This window comes from Rhinoderma darwinii, assembly GCF_050947455.1.
Source record: "Rhinoderma darwinii isolate aRhiDar2 chromosome 5 unlocalized genomic scaffold, aRhiDar2.hap1 SUPER_5_unloc_34, whole genome shotgun sequence".
NCBI lineage: Eukaryota > Metazoa > Chordata > Amphibia > Anura > Rhinodermatidae > Rhinoderma > Rhinoderma darwinii.
The window spans coordinates 19,885-35,108 of NW_027461792.1; the positions used below are offsets into that span (position 1 = coordinate 19,885).

At 47.8% G+C, this 15,224-nt stretch overlaps 10 non-coding genes across 10 annotated transcripts; all 10 read right to left on the minus strand.

Annotated features, from left to right (window-relative positions):
• Positions 1-958: 958 nt before the first annotated feature.
• Positions 959-1,149, minus strand: LOC142690505 (U2 spliceosomal RNA). The gene has a single exon (XR_012859272.1). It is a non-coding gene; the product is annotated as a U2 spliceosomal RNA (small nuclear RNA).
• A 1,284-nt stretch (positions 1,150-2,433) lies between these two features.
• On the minus strand, positions 2,434-2,624 carry LOC142690518 (U2 spliceosomal RNA). The gene has a single exon (XR_012859284.1). It is a non-coding gene; the product is annotated as a U2 spliceosomal RNA (small nuclear RNA).
• A 1,280-nt stretch (positions 2,625-3,904) lies between these two features.
• LOC142690530 (U2 spliceosomal RNA) lies at positions 3,905-4,095 on the minus strand. The gene has a single exon (XR_012859295.1). It is a non-coding gene; the product is annotated as a U2 spliceosomal RNA (small nuclear RNA).
• A 1,292-nt stretch (positions 4,096-5,387) lies between these two features.
• On the minus strand, positions 5,388-5,578 carry LOC142690542 (U2 spliceosomal RNA). The gene has a single exon (XR_012859306.1). It is a non-coding gene; the product is annotated as a U2 spliceosomal RNA (small nuclear RNA).
• A 1,288-nt stretch (positions 5,579-6,866) lies between these two features.
• On the minus strand, positions 6,867-7,057 carry LOC142690555 (U2 spliceosomal RNA). The gene has a single exon (XR_012859310.1). It is a non-coding gene; the product is annotated as a U2 spliceosomal RNA (small nuclear RNA).
• Positions 7,058-8,357: 1,300 nt separating this feature from the next.
• On the minus strand, positions 8,358-8,548 carry LOC142690568 (U2 spliceosomal RNA). Its single transcript, XR_012859321.1, has one exon. It is a non-coding gene; the product is annotated as a U2 spliceosomal RNA (small nuclear RNA).
• Positions 8,549-9,840: 1,292 nt separating this feature from the next.
• Positions 9,841-10,031, minus strand: LOC142690580 (U2 spliceosomal RNA). Its single transcript, XR_012859327.1, has one exon. It is a non-coding gene; the product is annotated as a U2 spliceosomal RNA (small nuclear RNA).
• Positions 10,032-11,311: 1,280 nt separating this feature from the next.
• On the minus strand, positions 11,312-11,502 carry LOC142690592 (U2 spliceosomal RNA). Its single transcript, XR_012859334.1, has one exon. It is a non-coding gene; the product is annotated as a U2 spliceosomal RNA (small nuclear RNA).
• A 1,296-nt stretch (positions 11,503-12,798) lies between these two features.
• Positions 12,799-12,989, minus strand: LOC142690604 (U2 spliceosomal RNA). Its single transcript, XR_012859341.1, has one exon. It is a non-coding gene; the product is annotated as a U2 spliceosomal RNA (small nuclear RNA).
• A 1,284-nt stretch (positions 12,990-14,273) lies between these two features.
• Positions 14,274-14,464, minus strand: LOC142690616 (U2 spliceosomal RNA). The gene has a single exon (XR_012859347.1). It is a non-coding gene; the product is annotated as a U2 spliceosomal RNA (small nuclear RNA).
• Positions 14,465-15,224: the final 760 nt, after the last annotated feature.

A 15,224-nucleotide genomic window follows, 5' to 3' on the forward strand; every position in this document is an offset into this window, starting at 1 on the left:
CCAGTCCAGTCCAGTGCTGCCTGCTGAGCAGCACTGACCAACACTGCCTGGGCCCAGGCTTTTATCTCTGAGGCCCCATTATGATGTCAGAAAGCTGGCTCTGGAATCCTGAGGGCTCCACTATGACACGTGCAAAGTTCCGTCTGAACTTTATATAAGACGGTGAGGCTCAGTCAGTCACTCAGTGTTGCCTGAGAGGGCAACACTGCAACAGCCGGCCGCCAGGCTGTCTTTTTTTTGCACAGCTAGTTGCCTCCAGGAGGCCACAAGAGGGGGACAAGGGACTGCAAAATGGAAAATAGGCATCCACCAACTTTACAGACAACTTCTCCTTGCTCCTACAACCTCCATCCTTGCACAGTTTGTTATTCTTCTAGGTAACATAGTAACAAATCCAAATTGCTGCTCTCTTTGTAGGCAAGCAAGGCTTTGTTGCAACTGCAATTCTTACTTCTTCTTGAAATGTAGGGACGACAGTACATTCCATCACATCCATCTAGTGTACACAGGTAGGTCCATTGTGGCGGGCAGGCGAGCGGGCGGGCTGCTTTATTGGCTGTTTGCTGTTCCCCTACTCCACTCCACTATTTGACTGTTGTGCTGCATCAATCAATCAATCAATCAATCAATCAATCAATCAATCAATCAATCAATCAATCAGTGGCTGGCTCAGGTGCAGCTCTTTAACTTACCTAAAAGGGAGGGCGGAGAGAAGACAAGGAAGGTGAATGAGGTGTTCCAATGTGAAATGCCGGAAACACAGAAACACAGACGACACACAACAAGAGGTGGCAATCTATTCATTAATTGCATTTAATCAATGAGCTCATTATCACTCATGCATTGTCCAACAGGTGTTGAAATAATGGGATTAAAAGGGGAGATCCCTTCAGAAAGACAGAAACAATAGCAAAGACAAAAAACACTTTTGGAATCTGCTTTTAGTCAACACATAAGGAAAGGGTGCACCGGTCCTGGAAATACTGCAATACCAGGTCAATGCGTGGAGTGGACAGAGCAAGCTCTATTTCCATCTCCCTGTTCTAAAAATCCATTTAATATATGGTCCCCAGATAGGGGACGTATCAGATATTAAACTGATAAGAACAGATACTACACTTGATCTTAGCCAAAAGGCCGAGAAGCGATAACCCGAACGGGCCGCGCGTTGCCCGAGCCTGCCCGATACTGCTGTTCAGCCCTTGCAGCGATTCAGCCTACTTCTAGGCAATTCCATGGGGCCCTGCAGGCTCACACACTCACAGCTACACGGGAGGTGAATAAAGGCCGGAGAGGAAGCCAGACAGGATTTGCTTCTTTTGCTTGCACCACAATGCAGTGCTGAAAGAGGAGGAATCTACATAAAAACGCCTTCCTGGCAACGCCCAAATGCCCTGCTGCCATGCAGATAAACACTGGCAGCGGCAGCAAGTGCATGCCCACAGCCACCCCTTGTTCCTTCACACCTTGTATCAGCTGTAATCCAGTCCAGTCCAGTGCTGCCTGCTGAGCAGCACTGACCAACACTGCCTGGGCCCAGGCTTTTATCTCTGAGGCCCCATTATGATGTCAGAAAGCTGGCTCTGGAATCCTGAGGGCTCCACTATGACACGTGCAAAGTTCCGTCTGAACTTTATATAAGACGGTGAGGCTCAGTCAGTCACTCAGTGTTGCCTGAGAGGGCAACACTGCAACAGCCGGCCGCCAGGCTGTCTTTTTTTTGCACAGCTAGTTGCCTCCAGGAGGCCACAAGAGGGAGACAAGGGACTGCAAAATGGAAAATAGGCATCCACCAACTTTACAGACAACTTCTCCTTGCTCCTACAACCTCCATCCTTGCACAGTTTGTTATTCTTCTAGGTAACATAGTAACAAATCCAAATTGCTGCTCTCTTTGTAGGCAAGCAAGGCTTTGTTGCAACTGCAATTCTTACTTCTTCTTGAAATGTAGGGACGACAGTACATTCCATCACATCCATCTAGTGTACACAGGTAGGTCCATTGTGGCGGGCAGGCGAGCGGGCGGGCTGCTTTATTGGCTGTTTGCTGTTCCCCTACTCCACTCCACTATTTGACTGTTGTGCTGCATCAATCAATCAATCAATCAATCAATCAATCAATCAATCAATCAATCAGTGGCTGGCTCAGGTGCAGCTCTTTAACTTACCTAAAAGGGAGGGCGGAGAGAAGACAAGGAAGGTGAATGAGGTGTTCCAATGTGAAATGCCGGAAACACAGAAACACAGACGACACACAACAAGACGTGGCAATCTATTCATTAATTGCATTTAATCAATGAGCTCATTATCACTCATGCATTGTCCAACAGGTGTTGAAATAATGGGATTAAAAGGGGAGATCCCTTCAGAAAGACAGAAACAATAGCAAAGACAAAAAACACTTTTGGAATCTGCTTTTAGTCAACACATAAGGAAAGGGTGCACCGGTCCTGGAAATACTGCAATACCAGGTCAATGCGTGGAGTGGACAGAGCAAGCTCTATTTCCATCTCCCTGTTCTAAAAATCCATTTAATATATGGTCCCCAGATAGGGGACGTATCAGATATTAAACTGATAAGAACAGATACTACACTTGATCTTAGCCAAAAGGCCGAGAAGCGATAACCCGAACGGGCCGCGCGTTGCCCGAGCCTGCCCGATACTGCTGTTCAGCCCTTGCAGCGATTCAGCCTACTTCTAGGCAATTCCATGGGGCCCTGCAGGCTCACACACTCACAGCTACACGGGAGGTGAATAAAGGCCGGAGAGGAAGCCAGACAGGATTTGCTTCTTTTGCTTGCACCACAATGCAGTGCTGAAAGAGGAGGAATCTACATAAAAACGCCTTCCTGGCAACGCCCAAATGCCCTGCTGCCATGCAGATAAACACTGGCAGCGGCAGCAAGTGCATGCCCACAGCCACCCCTTGTTCCTTCACACCTTGTATCAGCTGTAATCCAGTCCAGTCCAGTGCTGCCTGCTGAGCAGCACTGACCAACACTGCCTGGGCCCAGGCTTTTATCTCTGAGGCCCCATTATGATGTCAGAAAGCTGGCTCTGGAATCCTGAGGGCTCCACTATGACACGTGCAAAGTTCCGTCTGAACTTTATATAAGACGGTGAGGCTCAGTCAGTCACTCAGTGTTGCCTGAGAGGGCAACACTGCAACAGCCGGCCGCCAGGCTGTCTTTTTTTTGCACAGCTAGTTGCCTCCAGGAGGCCACAAGAGGGAGACAAGGGACTGCAAAATGGAAAATAGGCATCCACCAACTTTACAGACAACTTCTCCTTGCTCCTACAACCTCCATCCTTGCACAGTTTGTTATTCTTCTAGGTAACATAGTAACAAATCCAAATTGCTGCTCTCTTTGTAGGCAAGCAAGGCTTTGTTGCAACTGCAATTCTTACTTCTTCTTGAAATGTAGGGACGACAGTACATTCCATCACATCCATCTAGTGTACACAGGTAGGTCCATTGTGGCGGGCAGGCGAGCGGGCGGGCTGCTTTATTGGCTGTTTGCTGTTCCCCTACTCCACTCCACTATTTGACTGTTGTGCTGCATCAATCAATCAATCAATCAATCAATCAATCAATCAATCAATCAGTGGCTGGCTCAGGTGCAGCTCTTTAACTTACCTAAAAGGGAGGGCGGAGAGAAGACAAGGAAGGTGAATGAGGTGTTCCAATGTGAAATGCCGGAAACACAGAAACACAGACGACACACAACAAGAGGTGGCAATCTATTCATTAATTGCATTTAATCAATGAGCTCATTATCACTCATGCATTGTCCAACAGGTGTTGAAATAATGGGATTAAAAGGGGAGATCCCTTCAGAAAGACAGAAACAATAGCAAAGACAAAAAACACTTTTGGAATCTGCTTTTAGTCAACACATAAGGAAAGGGTGCACCGGTCCTGGAAATACTGCAATACCAGGTCAATGCGTGGAGTGGACAGAGCAAGCTCTATTTCCATCTCCCTGTTCTAAAAATCCATTTAATATATGGTCCCCAGATAGGGGACGTATCAGATATTAAACTGATAAGAACAGATACTACACTTGATCTTAGCCAAAAGGCCGAGAAGCGATAACCCGAACGGGCCGCGCGTTGCCCGAGCCTGCCCGATACTGCTGTTCAGCCCTTGCAGCGATTCAGCCTACTTCTAGGCAATTCCATGGGGCCCTGCAGGCTCACACACTCACAGCTACACGGGAGGTGAATAAAGGCCGGAGAGGAAGCCAGACAGGATTTGCTTCTTTTGCTTGCACCACAATGCAGTGCTGAAAGAGGAGGAATCTACATAAAAACGCCTTCCTGGCAACGCCCAAATGCCCTGCTGCCATGCAGATAAACACTGGCAGCGGCAGCAAGTGCATGCCCACAGCCACCCCTTGTTCCTTCACACCTTGTATCAGCTGTAATCCAGTCCAGTCCAGTGCTGCCTGCTGAGCAGCACTGACCAACACTGCCTGGGCCCAGGCTTTTATCTCTGAGGCCCCATTATGATGTCAGAAAGCTGGCTCTGGAATCCTGAGGGCTCCACTATGACACGTGCAAAGTTCCGTCTGAACTTTATATAAGACGGTGAGGCTCAGTCAGTCACTCAGTGTTGCCTGAGAGGGCAACACTGCAACAGCCGGCCGCCAGGCTGTCTTTTTTTTGCACAGCTAGTTGCCTCCAGGAGGCCACAAGAGGGGGACAAGGGACTGCAAAATGGAAAATAGGCATCCACCAACTTTACAGACAACTTCTCCTTGCTCCTACAACCTCCATCCTTGCACAGTTTGTTATTCTTCTAGGTAACATAGTAACAAATCCAAATTGCTGCTCTCTTTGTAGGCAAGCAAGGCTTTGTTGCAACTGCAATTCTTACTTCTTCTTGAAATGTAGGGACGACAGTACATTCCATCACATCCATCTAGTGTACACAGGTAGGTCCATTGTGGCGGGCAGGCGAGCGGGCGGGCTGCTTTATTGGCTGTTTGCTGTTCCCCTACTCCACTCCACTATTTGACTGTTGTGCTGCATCAATCAATCAATCAATCAATCAATCAATCAATCAATCAATCAATCAATCAATCAGTGGCTGGCTCAGGTGCAGCTCTTTAACTTACCTAAAAGGGAGGGCGGAGAGAAGACAAGGAAGGTGAATGAGGTGTTCCAATGTGAAATGCCGGAAACACAGAAACACAGACGACACACAACAAGAGGTGGCAATCTATTCATTAATTGCATTTAATCAATGAGCTCATTATCACTCATGCATTGTCCAACAGGTGTTGAAATAATGGGATTAAAAGGGGAGATCCCTTCAGAAAGACAGAAACAATAGCAAAGACAAAAAACACTTTTGGAATCTGCTTTTAGTCAACACATAAGGAAAGGGTGCACCGGTCCTGGAAATACTGCAATACCAGGTCAATGCGTGGAGTGGACAGAGCAAGCTCTATTTCCATCTCCCTGTTCTAAAAATCCATTTAATATATGGTCCCCAGATAGGGGACGTATCAGATATTAAACTGATAAGAACAGATACTACACTTGATCTTAGCCAAAAGGCCGAGAAGCGATAACCCGAACGGGCCGCGCGTTGCCCGAGCCTGCCCGATACTGCTGTTCAGCCCTTGCAGCGATTCAGCCTACTTCTAGGCAATTCCATGGGGCCCTGCAGGCTCACACACTCACAGCTACACGGGAGGTGAATAAAGGCCGGAGAGGAAGCCAGACAGGATTTGCTTCTTTTGCTTGCACCACAATGCAGTGCTGAAAGAGGAGGAATCTACATAAAAACGCCTTCCTGGCAACGCCCAAATGCCCTGCTGCCATGCAGATAAACACTGGCAGCGGCAGCAAGTGCATGCCCACAGCCACCCCTTGTTCCTTCACACCTTGTATCAGCTGTAATCCAGTCCAGTCCAGTGCTGCCTGCTGAGCAGCACTGACCAACACTGCCTGGGCCCAGGCTTTTATCTCTGAGGCCCCATTATGATGTCAGAAAGCTGGCTCTGGAATCCTGAGGGCTCCACTATGACACGTGCAAAGTTCCGTCTGAACTTTATATAAGACGGTGAGGCTCAGTCAGTCACTCAGTGTTGCCTGAGAGGGCAACACTGCAACAGCCGGCCGCCAGGCTGTCTTTTTTTTGCACAGCTAGTTGCCTCCAGGAGGCCACAAGAGGGAGACAAGGGACTGCAAAATGGAAAATAGGCATCCACCAACTTTACAGACAACTTCTCCTTGCTCCTACAACCTCCATCCTTGCACAGTTTGTTATTCTTCTAGGTAACATAGTAACAAATCCAAATTGCTGCTCTCTTTGTAGGCAAGCAAGGCTTTGTTGCAACTGCAATTCTTACTTCTTCTTGAAATGTAGGGACGACAGTACATTCCATCACATCCATCTAGTGTACACAGGTAGGTCCATTGTGGCGGGCAGGCGAGCGGGCGGGCTGCTTTATTGGCTGTTTGCTGTTCCCCTACTCCACTCCACTATTTGACTGTTGTGCTGCATCAATCAATCAATCAATCAATCAATCAATCAATCAATCAATCAATCAATCAATCAATCAGTGGCTGGCTCAGGTGCAGCTCTTTAACTTACCTAAAAGGGAGGGCGGAGAGAAGACAAGGAAGGTGAATGAGGTGTTCCAATGTGAAATGCCGGAAACACAGACGACACACAACAAGAGGTGGCAATCTATTCATTAATTGCATTTAATCAATGAGCTCATTATCACTCATGCATTGTCCAACAGGTGTTGAAATAATGGGATTAAAAGGGGAGATCCCTTCAGAAAGACAGAAACAATAGCAAAGACAAAAAACACTTTTGGAATCTGCTTTTAGTCAACACATAAGGAAAGGGTGCACCGGTCCTGGAAATACTGCAATACCAGGTCAATGCGTGGAGTGGACAGAGCAAGCTCTATTTCCATCTCCCTGTTCTAAAAATCCATTTAATATATGGTCCCCAGATAGGGGACGTATCAGATATTAAACTGATAAGAACAGATACTACACTTGATCTTAGCCAAAAGGCCGAGAAGCGATAACCCGAACGGGCCGCGCGTTGCCCGAGCCTGCCCGATACTGCTGTTCAGCCCTTGCAGCGATTCAGCCTACTTCTAGGCAATTCCATGGGGCCCTGCAGGCTCACACACTCACAGCTACACGGGAGGTGAATAAAGGCCGGAGAGGAAGCCAGACAGGATTTGCTTCTTTTGCTTGCACCACAATGCAGTGCTGAAAGAGGAGGAATCTACATAAAAACGCCTTCCTGGCAACGCCCAAATGCCCTGCTGCCATGCAGATAAACACTGGCAGCGGCAGCAAGTGCATGCCCACAGCCACCCCTTGTTCCTTCACACCTTGTATCAGCTGTAATCCAGTCCAGTCCAGTGCTGCCTGCTGAGCAGCACTGACCAACACTGCCTGGGCCCAGGCTTTTATCTCTGAGGCCCCATTATGATGTCAGAAAGCTGGCTCTGGAATCCTGAGGGCTCCACTATGACACGTGCAAAGTTCCGTCTGAACTTTATATAAGACGGTGAGGCTCAGTCAGTCACTCAGTGTTGCCTGAGAGGGCAACACTGCAACAGCCGGCCGCCAGGCTGTCTTTTTTTTGCACAGCTAGTTGCCTCCAGGAGGCCACAAGAGGGAGACAAGGGACTGCAAAATGGAAAATAGGCATCCACCAACTTTACAGACAACTTCTCCTTGCTCCTACAACCTCCATCCTTGCACAGTTTGTTATTCTTCTAGGTAACATAGTAACAAATCCAAATTGCTGCTCTCTTTGTAGGCAAGCAAGGCTTTGTTGCAACTGCAATTCTTACTTCTTCTTGAAATGTAGGGACGACAGTACATTCCATCACATCCATCTAGTGTACACAGGTAGGTCCATTGTGGCGGGCAGGCGAGCGGGCGGGCTGCTTTATTGGCTGTTTGCTGTTCCCCTACTCCACTCCACTATTTGACTGTTGTGCTGCATCAATCAATCAATCAATCAATCAATCAATCAATCAATCAATCAATCAATCAATCAATCAATCAGTGGCTGGCTCAGGTGCAGCTCTTTAACTTACCTAAAAGGGAGGGCGGAGAGAAGACAAGGAAGGTGAATGAGGTGTTCCAATGTGAAATGCCGGAAACACAGAAACACAGACGACACACAACAAGAGGTGGCAATCTATTCATTAATTGCATTTAATCAATGAGCTCATTATCACTCATGCATTGTCCAACAGGTGTTGAAATAATGGGATTAAAAGGGGAGATCCCTTCAGAAAGACAGAAACAATAGCAAAGACAAAAAACACTTTTGGAATCTGCTTTTAGTCAACACATAAGGAAAGGGTGCACCGGTCCTGGAAATACTGCAATACCAGGTCAATGCGTGGAGTGGACAGAGCAAGCTCTATTTCCATCTCCCTGTTCTAAAAATCCATTTAATATATGGTCCCCAGATAGGGGACGTATCAGATATTAAACTGATAAGAACAGATACTACACTTGATCTTAGCCAAAAGGCCGAGAAGCGATAACCCGAACGGGCAGCGCGTTGCCCGAGCCTGCCCGATACTGCTGTTCAGCCCTTGCAGCGATTCAGCCTACTTCTAGGCAATTCCATGGGGCCCTGCAGGCTCACACACTCACAGCTACACGGGAGGTGAATAAAGGCCGGAGAGGAAGCCAGACAGGATTTGCTTCTTTTGCTTGCACCACAATGCAGTGCTGAAAGAGGAGGAATCTACATAAAAACGCCTTCCTGGCAACGCCCAAATGCCCTGCTGCTATGCAGATAAACACTGGCAGCGGCAGCAAGTGCATGCCCACAGCCACCCCTTGTTCCTTCACACCTTGTATCAGCTGTAATCCAGTCCAGTCCAGTGCTGCCTGCTGAGCAGCACTGACCAACACTGCCTGGGCCCAGGCTTTTATCTCTGAGGCCCCATTATGATGTCAGAAAGCTGGCTCTGGAATCCTGAGGGCTCCACTATGACACGTGCAAAGTTCCGTCTGAACTTTATATAAGACGGTGAGGCTCAGTCAGTCACTCAGTGTTGCCTGAGAGGGCAACACTGCAACAGCCGGCCGCCAGGCTGTCTTTTTTTTGCACAGCTAGTTGCCTCCAGGAGGCCACAAGAGGGAGACAAGGGACTGCAAAATGGAAAATAGGCATCCACCAACTTTACAGACAACTTCTCCTTGCTCCTACAACCTCCATCCTTGCACAGTTTGTTATTCTTCTAGGTAACATAGTAACAAATCCAAATTGCTGCTCTCTTTGTAGGCAAGCAAGGCTTTGTTGCAACTGCAATTCTTACTTCTTCTTGAAATGTAGGGACGACAGTACATTCCATCACATCCATCTAGTGTACACAGGTAGGTCCATTGTGGCGGGCAGGCGAGCGGGCGGGCTGCTTTATTGGCTGTTTGCTGTTCCCCTACTCCACTCCACTATTTGACTGTTGTGCTGCATCAATCAATCAATCAATCAATCAATCAATCAATCAATCAATCAATCAATCAATCAGTGGCTGGCTCAGGTGCAGCTCTTTAACTTACCTAAAAGGGAGGGCGGAGAGAAGACAAGGAAGGTGAATGAGGTGTTCCAATGTGAAATGCCGGAAACACAGAAACACAGACGACACACAACAAGAGGTGGCAATCTATTCATTAATTGCATTTAATCAATGAGCTCATTATCACTCATGCATTGTCCAACAGGTGTTGAAATAATGGGATTAAAAGGGGAGATCCCTTCAGAAAGACAGAAACAATAGCAAAGACAAAAAACACTTTTGGAATCTGCTTTTAGTCAACACATAAGGAAAGGGTGCACCGGTCCTGGAAATACTGCAATACCAGGTCAATGCGTGGAGTGGACAGAGCAAGCTCTATTTCCATCTCCCTGTTCTAAAAATCCATTTAATATATGGTCCCCAGATAGGGGACGTATCAGATATTAAACTGATAAGAACAGATACTACACTTGATCTTAGCCAAAAGGCCGAGAAGCGATAACCCGAACGGGCCGCGCGTTGCCCGAGCCTGCCCGATACTGCTGTTCAGCCCTTGCAGCGATTCAGCCTACTTCTAGGCAATTCCATGGGGCCCTGCAGGCTCACACACTCACAGCTACACGGGAGGTGAATAAAGGCCGGAGAGGAAGCCAGACAGGATTTGCTTCTTTTGCTTGCACCACAATGCAGTGCTGAAAGAGGAGGAATCTACATAAAAACGCCTTCCTGGCAACGCCCAAATGCCCTGCTGCCATGCAGATAAACACTGGCAGCGGCAGCAAGTGCATGCCCACAGCCACCCCTTGTTCCTTCACACCTTGTATCAGCTGTAATCCAGTCCAGTCCAGTGCTGCCTGCTGAGCAGCACTGACCAACACTGCCTGGGCCCAGGCTTTTATCTCTGAGGCCCCATTATGATGTCAGAAAGCTGGCTCTGGAATCCTGAGGGCTCCACTATGACACGTGCAAAGTTCCGTCTGAACTTTATATAAGACGGTGAGGCTCAGTCAGTCACTCAGTGTTGCCTAAGAGGGCAACACTGCAACAGCCGGCCGCCAGGCTGTCTTTTTTTTGCACAGCTAGTTGCCTCCAGGAGGCCACAAGAGGGAGACAAGGGACTGCAAAATGGAAAATAGGCATCCACCAACTTTACAGACAACTTCTCCTTGCTCCTACAACCTCCATCCTTGCACAGTTTGTTATTCTTCTAGGTAACATAGTAACAAATCCAAATTGCTGCTCTCTTTGTAGGCAAGCAAGGCTTTGTTGCAACTGCAATTCTTACTTCTTCTTGAAATGTAGGGACGACAGTACATTCCATCACATCCATCTAGTGTACACAGGTAGGTCCATTGTGGCGGGCAGGCGAGCGGGCTGGCTGCTTTATTGGCTGTTTGCTGTTCCCCTACTCCACTCCACTATTTGACTGTTGTGCTGCATCAATCAATCAATCAATCAATCAATCAATCAATCAATCAATCAGTGGCTGGCTCAGGTGCAGCTCTTTAACTTACCTAAAAGGGAGGGCGGAGAGAAGACAAGGAAGGTGAATGAGGTGTTCCAATGTGAAATGCCGGAAACACAGAAACACAGACGACACACAACAAGAGGTGGCAATCTATTCATTAATTGCATTTAATCAATGAGCTCATTATCACTCATGCATTGTCCAACAGGTGTTGAAATAATGGGATTAAAAGGGGAGATCCCTTCAGAAAGACAGAAACAATAGCAAAGACAAAAAACACTTTTGGAATCTGCTTTTAGTCAACACATAAGGAAAGGGTGCACCGGTCCTGGAAATACTGCAATACCAGGTCAATGCGTGGAGTGGACAGAGCAAGCTCTATTTCCATCTCCCTGTTCTAAAAATCCATTTAATATATGGTCCCCAGATAGGGGACGTATCAGATATTAAACTGATAAGAACAGATACTACACTTGATCTTAGCCAAAAGGCCGAGAAGCGATAACCCGAACGGGCCGCGCGTTGCCCGAGCCTGCCCGATACTGCTGTTCAGCCCTTGCAGCGATTCAGCCTACTTCTAGGCAATTCCATGGGGCCCTGCAGGCTCACACACTCACAGCTACACGGGAGGTGAATAAAGGCCGGAGAGGAAGCCAGACAGGATTTGCTTCTTTTGCTTGCACCACAATGCAGTGCTGAAAGAGGAGGAATCTACATAAAAACGCCTTCCTGGCAACGCCCAAATGCCCTGCTGCCATGCAGATAAACACTGGCAGCGGCAGCAAGTGCATGCCCACAGCCACCCCTTGTTCCTTCACACCTTGTATCAGCTGTAATCCAGTCCAGTCCAGTGCTGCCTGCTGAGCAGCACTGACCAACACTGCCTGGGCCCAGGCTTTTATCTCTGAGGCCCCATTATGATGTCAGAAAGCTGGCTCTGGAATCCTGAGGGCTCCACTATGACACGTGCAAAGTTCCGTCTGAACTTTATATAAGACGGTGAGGCTCAGTCAGTCACTCAGTGTTGCCTGAGAGGGCAACACTGCAACAGCCGGCCGCCAGGCTGTCTTTTTTTTGCACAGCTAGTTGCCTCCAGGAGGCCACAAGAGGGAGACAAGGGACTGCAAAATGGAAAATAGGCATCCACCAACTTTACAGACAACTTCTCCTTGCTCCTACAACCTCCATCCTTGCACAGATTGTTATTCTTCTAGGTAACATAGTAACAAATCCAAATTGCTGCTCTCTTTGTAGGCAAGCAAGGCTTTGTTGCAACTGCAATTCTTACTTCTTCTTGAAATGTAGGGACGACAGTACATTCCATCACATCCATCTAGTGTACACAGGTAGGTCCATTGTGGCGGGCAGGCGAGCGGGCGGGCTGCTTTATTGGCTGTTTGCTGTTCCCCTACTCCACTCCACTATTTGACTGTTGTGCTGCATCAATCAATCAATCAATCAATCAATCAATCAATCAATCAATCAATCAATCAATCAATCAGTGGCTGGCTCAGGTGCAGCTCTTTAACTTACCTAAAAGGGAGGGCGGAGAGAAGACAAGGAAGGTGAATGAGGTGTTCCAATGTGAAATGCCGGAAACACAGAAACACAGACGACACACAACAAGAGGTGGCAATCTATTCATTAATTGCATTTAATCAATGAGCTCATTATCACTCATGCATTGTCCAACAGGTGTTGAAATAATGGGATTAAAAGGGGAGATCCCTTCAGAAAGACAGAAACAATAGCAAAGACAAAAAACACTTTTGGAATCTGCTTTTAGTCAACACATAAGGAAAGGGTGCACCGGTCCTGGAAATACTGCAATACCAGGTCAATGCGTGGAGTGGACAGAGCAAGCTCTATTTCCATCTCCCTGTTCTAAAAATCCATTTAATATATGGTCCCCAGATAGGGGACGTATCAGATATTAAACTGATAAGAACAGATACTACACTTGATCTTAGCCAAAAGGCCGAGAAGCGATAACCCGAACGGGCCGCGCGTTGCCCGAGCCTGCCCGATACTGCTGTTCAGCCCTTGCAGCGATTCAGCCTACTTCTAGGCAATTCCATGGGGCCCTGCAGGCTCACACACTCACAGCTACACGGGAGGTGAATAAAGGCCGGAGAGGAAGCCAGACAGGATTTGCTTCTTTTGCTTGCACCACAATGCAGTGCTGAAAGAGGAGGAATCTACATAAAAACGCCTTCCTGGCAACGCCCAAATGCCCTGCTGCCATGCAGATAAACACTGGCAGCGGCAGCAAGTGCATGCCCACAGCCACCCCTTGTTCCTTCACACCTTGTATCAGCTGTAATCCAGTCCAGTCCAGTGCTGCCTGCTGAGCAGCACTGACCAACACTGCCTGGGCCCAGGCTTTTATCTCTGAGGCCCCATTATGATGTCAGAAAGCTGGCTCTGGAATCCTGAGGGCTCCACTATGACACGTGCAAAGTTCCGTCTGAACTTTATATAAGACGGTGAGGCTCAGTCAGTCACTCAGTGTTGCCTGAGAGGGCAACACTGCAACAGCCGGCCGCCAGGCTGTCTTTTTTTTGCACAGCTAGTTGCCTCCAGGAGGCCACAAGAGGGAGACAAGGGACTGCAAAATGGAAAATAGGCATCCACCAACTTTACAGACAACTTCTCCTTGCTCCTACAACCTCCATCCTTGCACAGTTTGTTATTCTTCTAGGTAACATAGTAACAAATCCAAATTGCTGCTCTCTTTGTAGGCAAGCAAGGCTTTGTTGCAACTGCAATTCTTACTTCTTCTTGAAATGTAGGGACGACAGTACATTCCATCACATCCATCTAGTGTACACAGGTAGGTCCATTGTGGCGTGCAGGCGAGCGGGCGGGCTGCTTTATTGGCTGTTTGCTGTTCCCCTACTCCACTCCACTATTTGACTGTTGTGCTGCATCAATCAATCAATCAATCAATCAATCAATCAATCAATCAATCAATCAGTGGCTGGCTCAGGTGCAGCTCTTTAACTTACCTAAAAGGGAGGGCGGAGAGAAGACAAGGAAGGTGAATGAGGTGTTCCAATGTGAAATGCCGGAAACACAGAAACACAGACGACACACAACAAGAGGTGGCAATCTATTCATTAATTGCATTTAATCAATGAGCTCATTATCACTCATGCATTGTCCAACAGGTGTTGAAATAATGGGATTAAAAGGGGAGATCCCTTCAGAAAGACAGAAACAATAGCAAAGACAAAAAACACTTTTGGAATCTGCTTTTAGTCAACACATAAGGAAAGGGTGCACCGGTCCTGGAAATACTGCAATACCAGGTCAATGCGTGGAGTGGACAGAGCAAGCTCTATTTCCATCTCCCTGTTCTAAAAATCCATTTAATATATGGTCCCCAGATAGGGGACGTATCAGATATTAAACTGATAAGAACAGATACTACACTTGATCTTAGCCAAAAGGCCGAGAAGCGATAACCCGAACGGGCCGCGCGTTGCCCGAGCCTGCCCGATACTGCTGTTCAGCCCTTGCAGCGATTCAGCCTACTTCTAGGCAATTCCATGGGGCCCTGCAGGCTCACACACTCACAGCTACACGGGAGGTGAATAAAGGCCGGAGAGGAAGCCAGACAGGATTTGCTTCTTTTGCTTGCACCACAATGCAGTGCTGAAAGAGGAGGAATCTACATAAAAACGCCTTCCTGGCAACGCCCAAATGCCCTGCTGCCATGCAGATAAACACTGGCAGCGGCAGCAAGTGCATGCCCACAGCCACCCCTTGTTCCTTCACACCTTGTATCAGCTGTAATCCAGTCCAGTCCAGTGCTGCCTGCTGAGCAGCACTGACCAACACTGCCTGGGCCCAGGCTTTTATCTCTGAGGCCCCATTATGATGTCAGAAAGCTGGCTCTGGAATCCTGAGGGCTCCACTATGACACGTGCAAAGTTCCGTCTGAACTTTATATAAGACGGTGAGGCTCAGTCAGTCACTCAGTGTTGCCTGAGAGGGCAACACTGCAACAGCCGGCCGCCAGGCTGTCTTTTTTTTGCACAGCTAGTTGCCTCCAGGAGGCCACAAGAGGGAGACAAGGGACTGCAAAATGGAAAATAGGCATCCACCAACTTTACAGACAACTTCTCCTTGCTCCTACAACCTCCATCCTTGCACAGTTTGTTATTCTTCTAGGTAACATAGTAACAAATCCAAATTGCTGCTCTCTTTGTAGGCAAGCAAG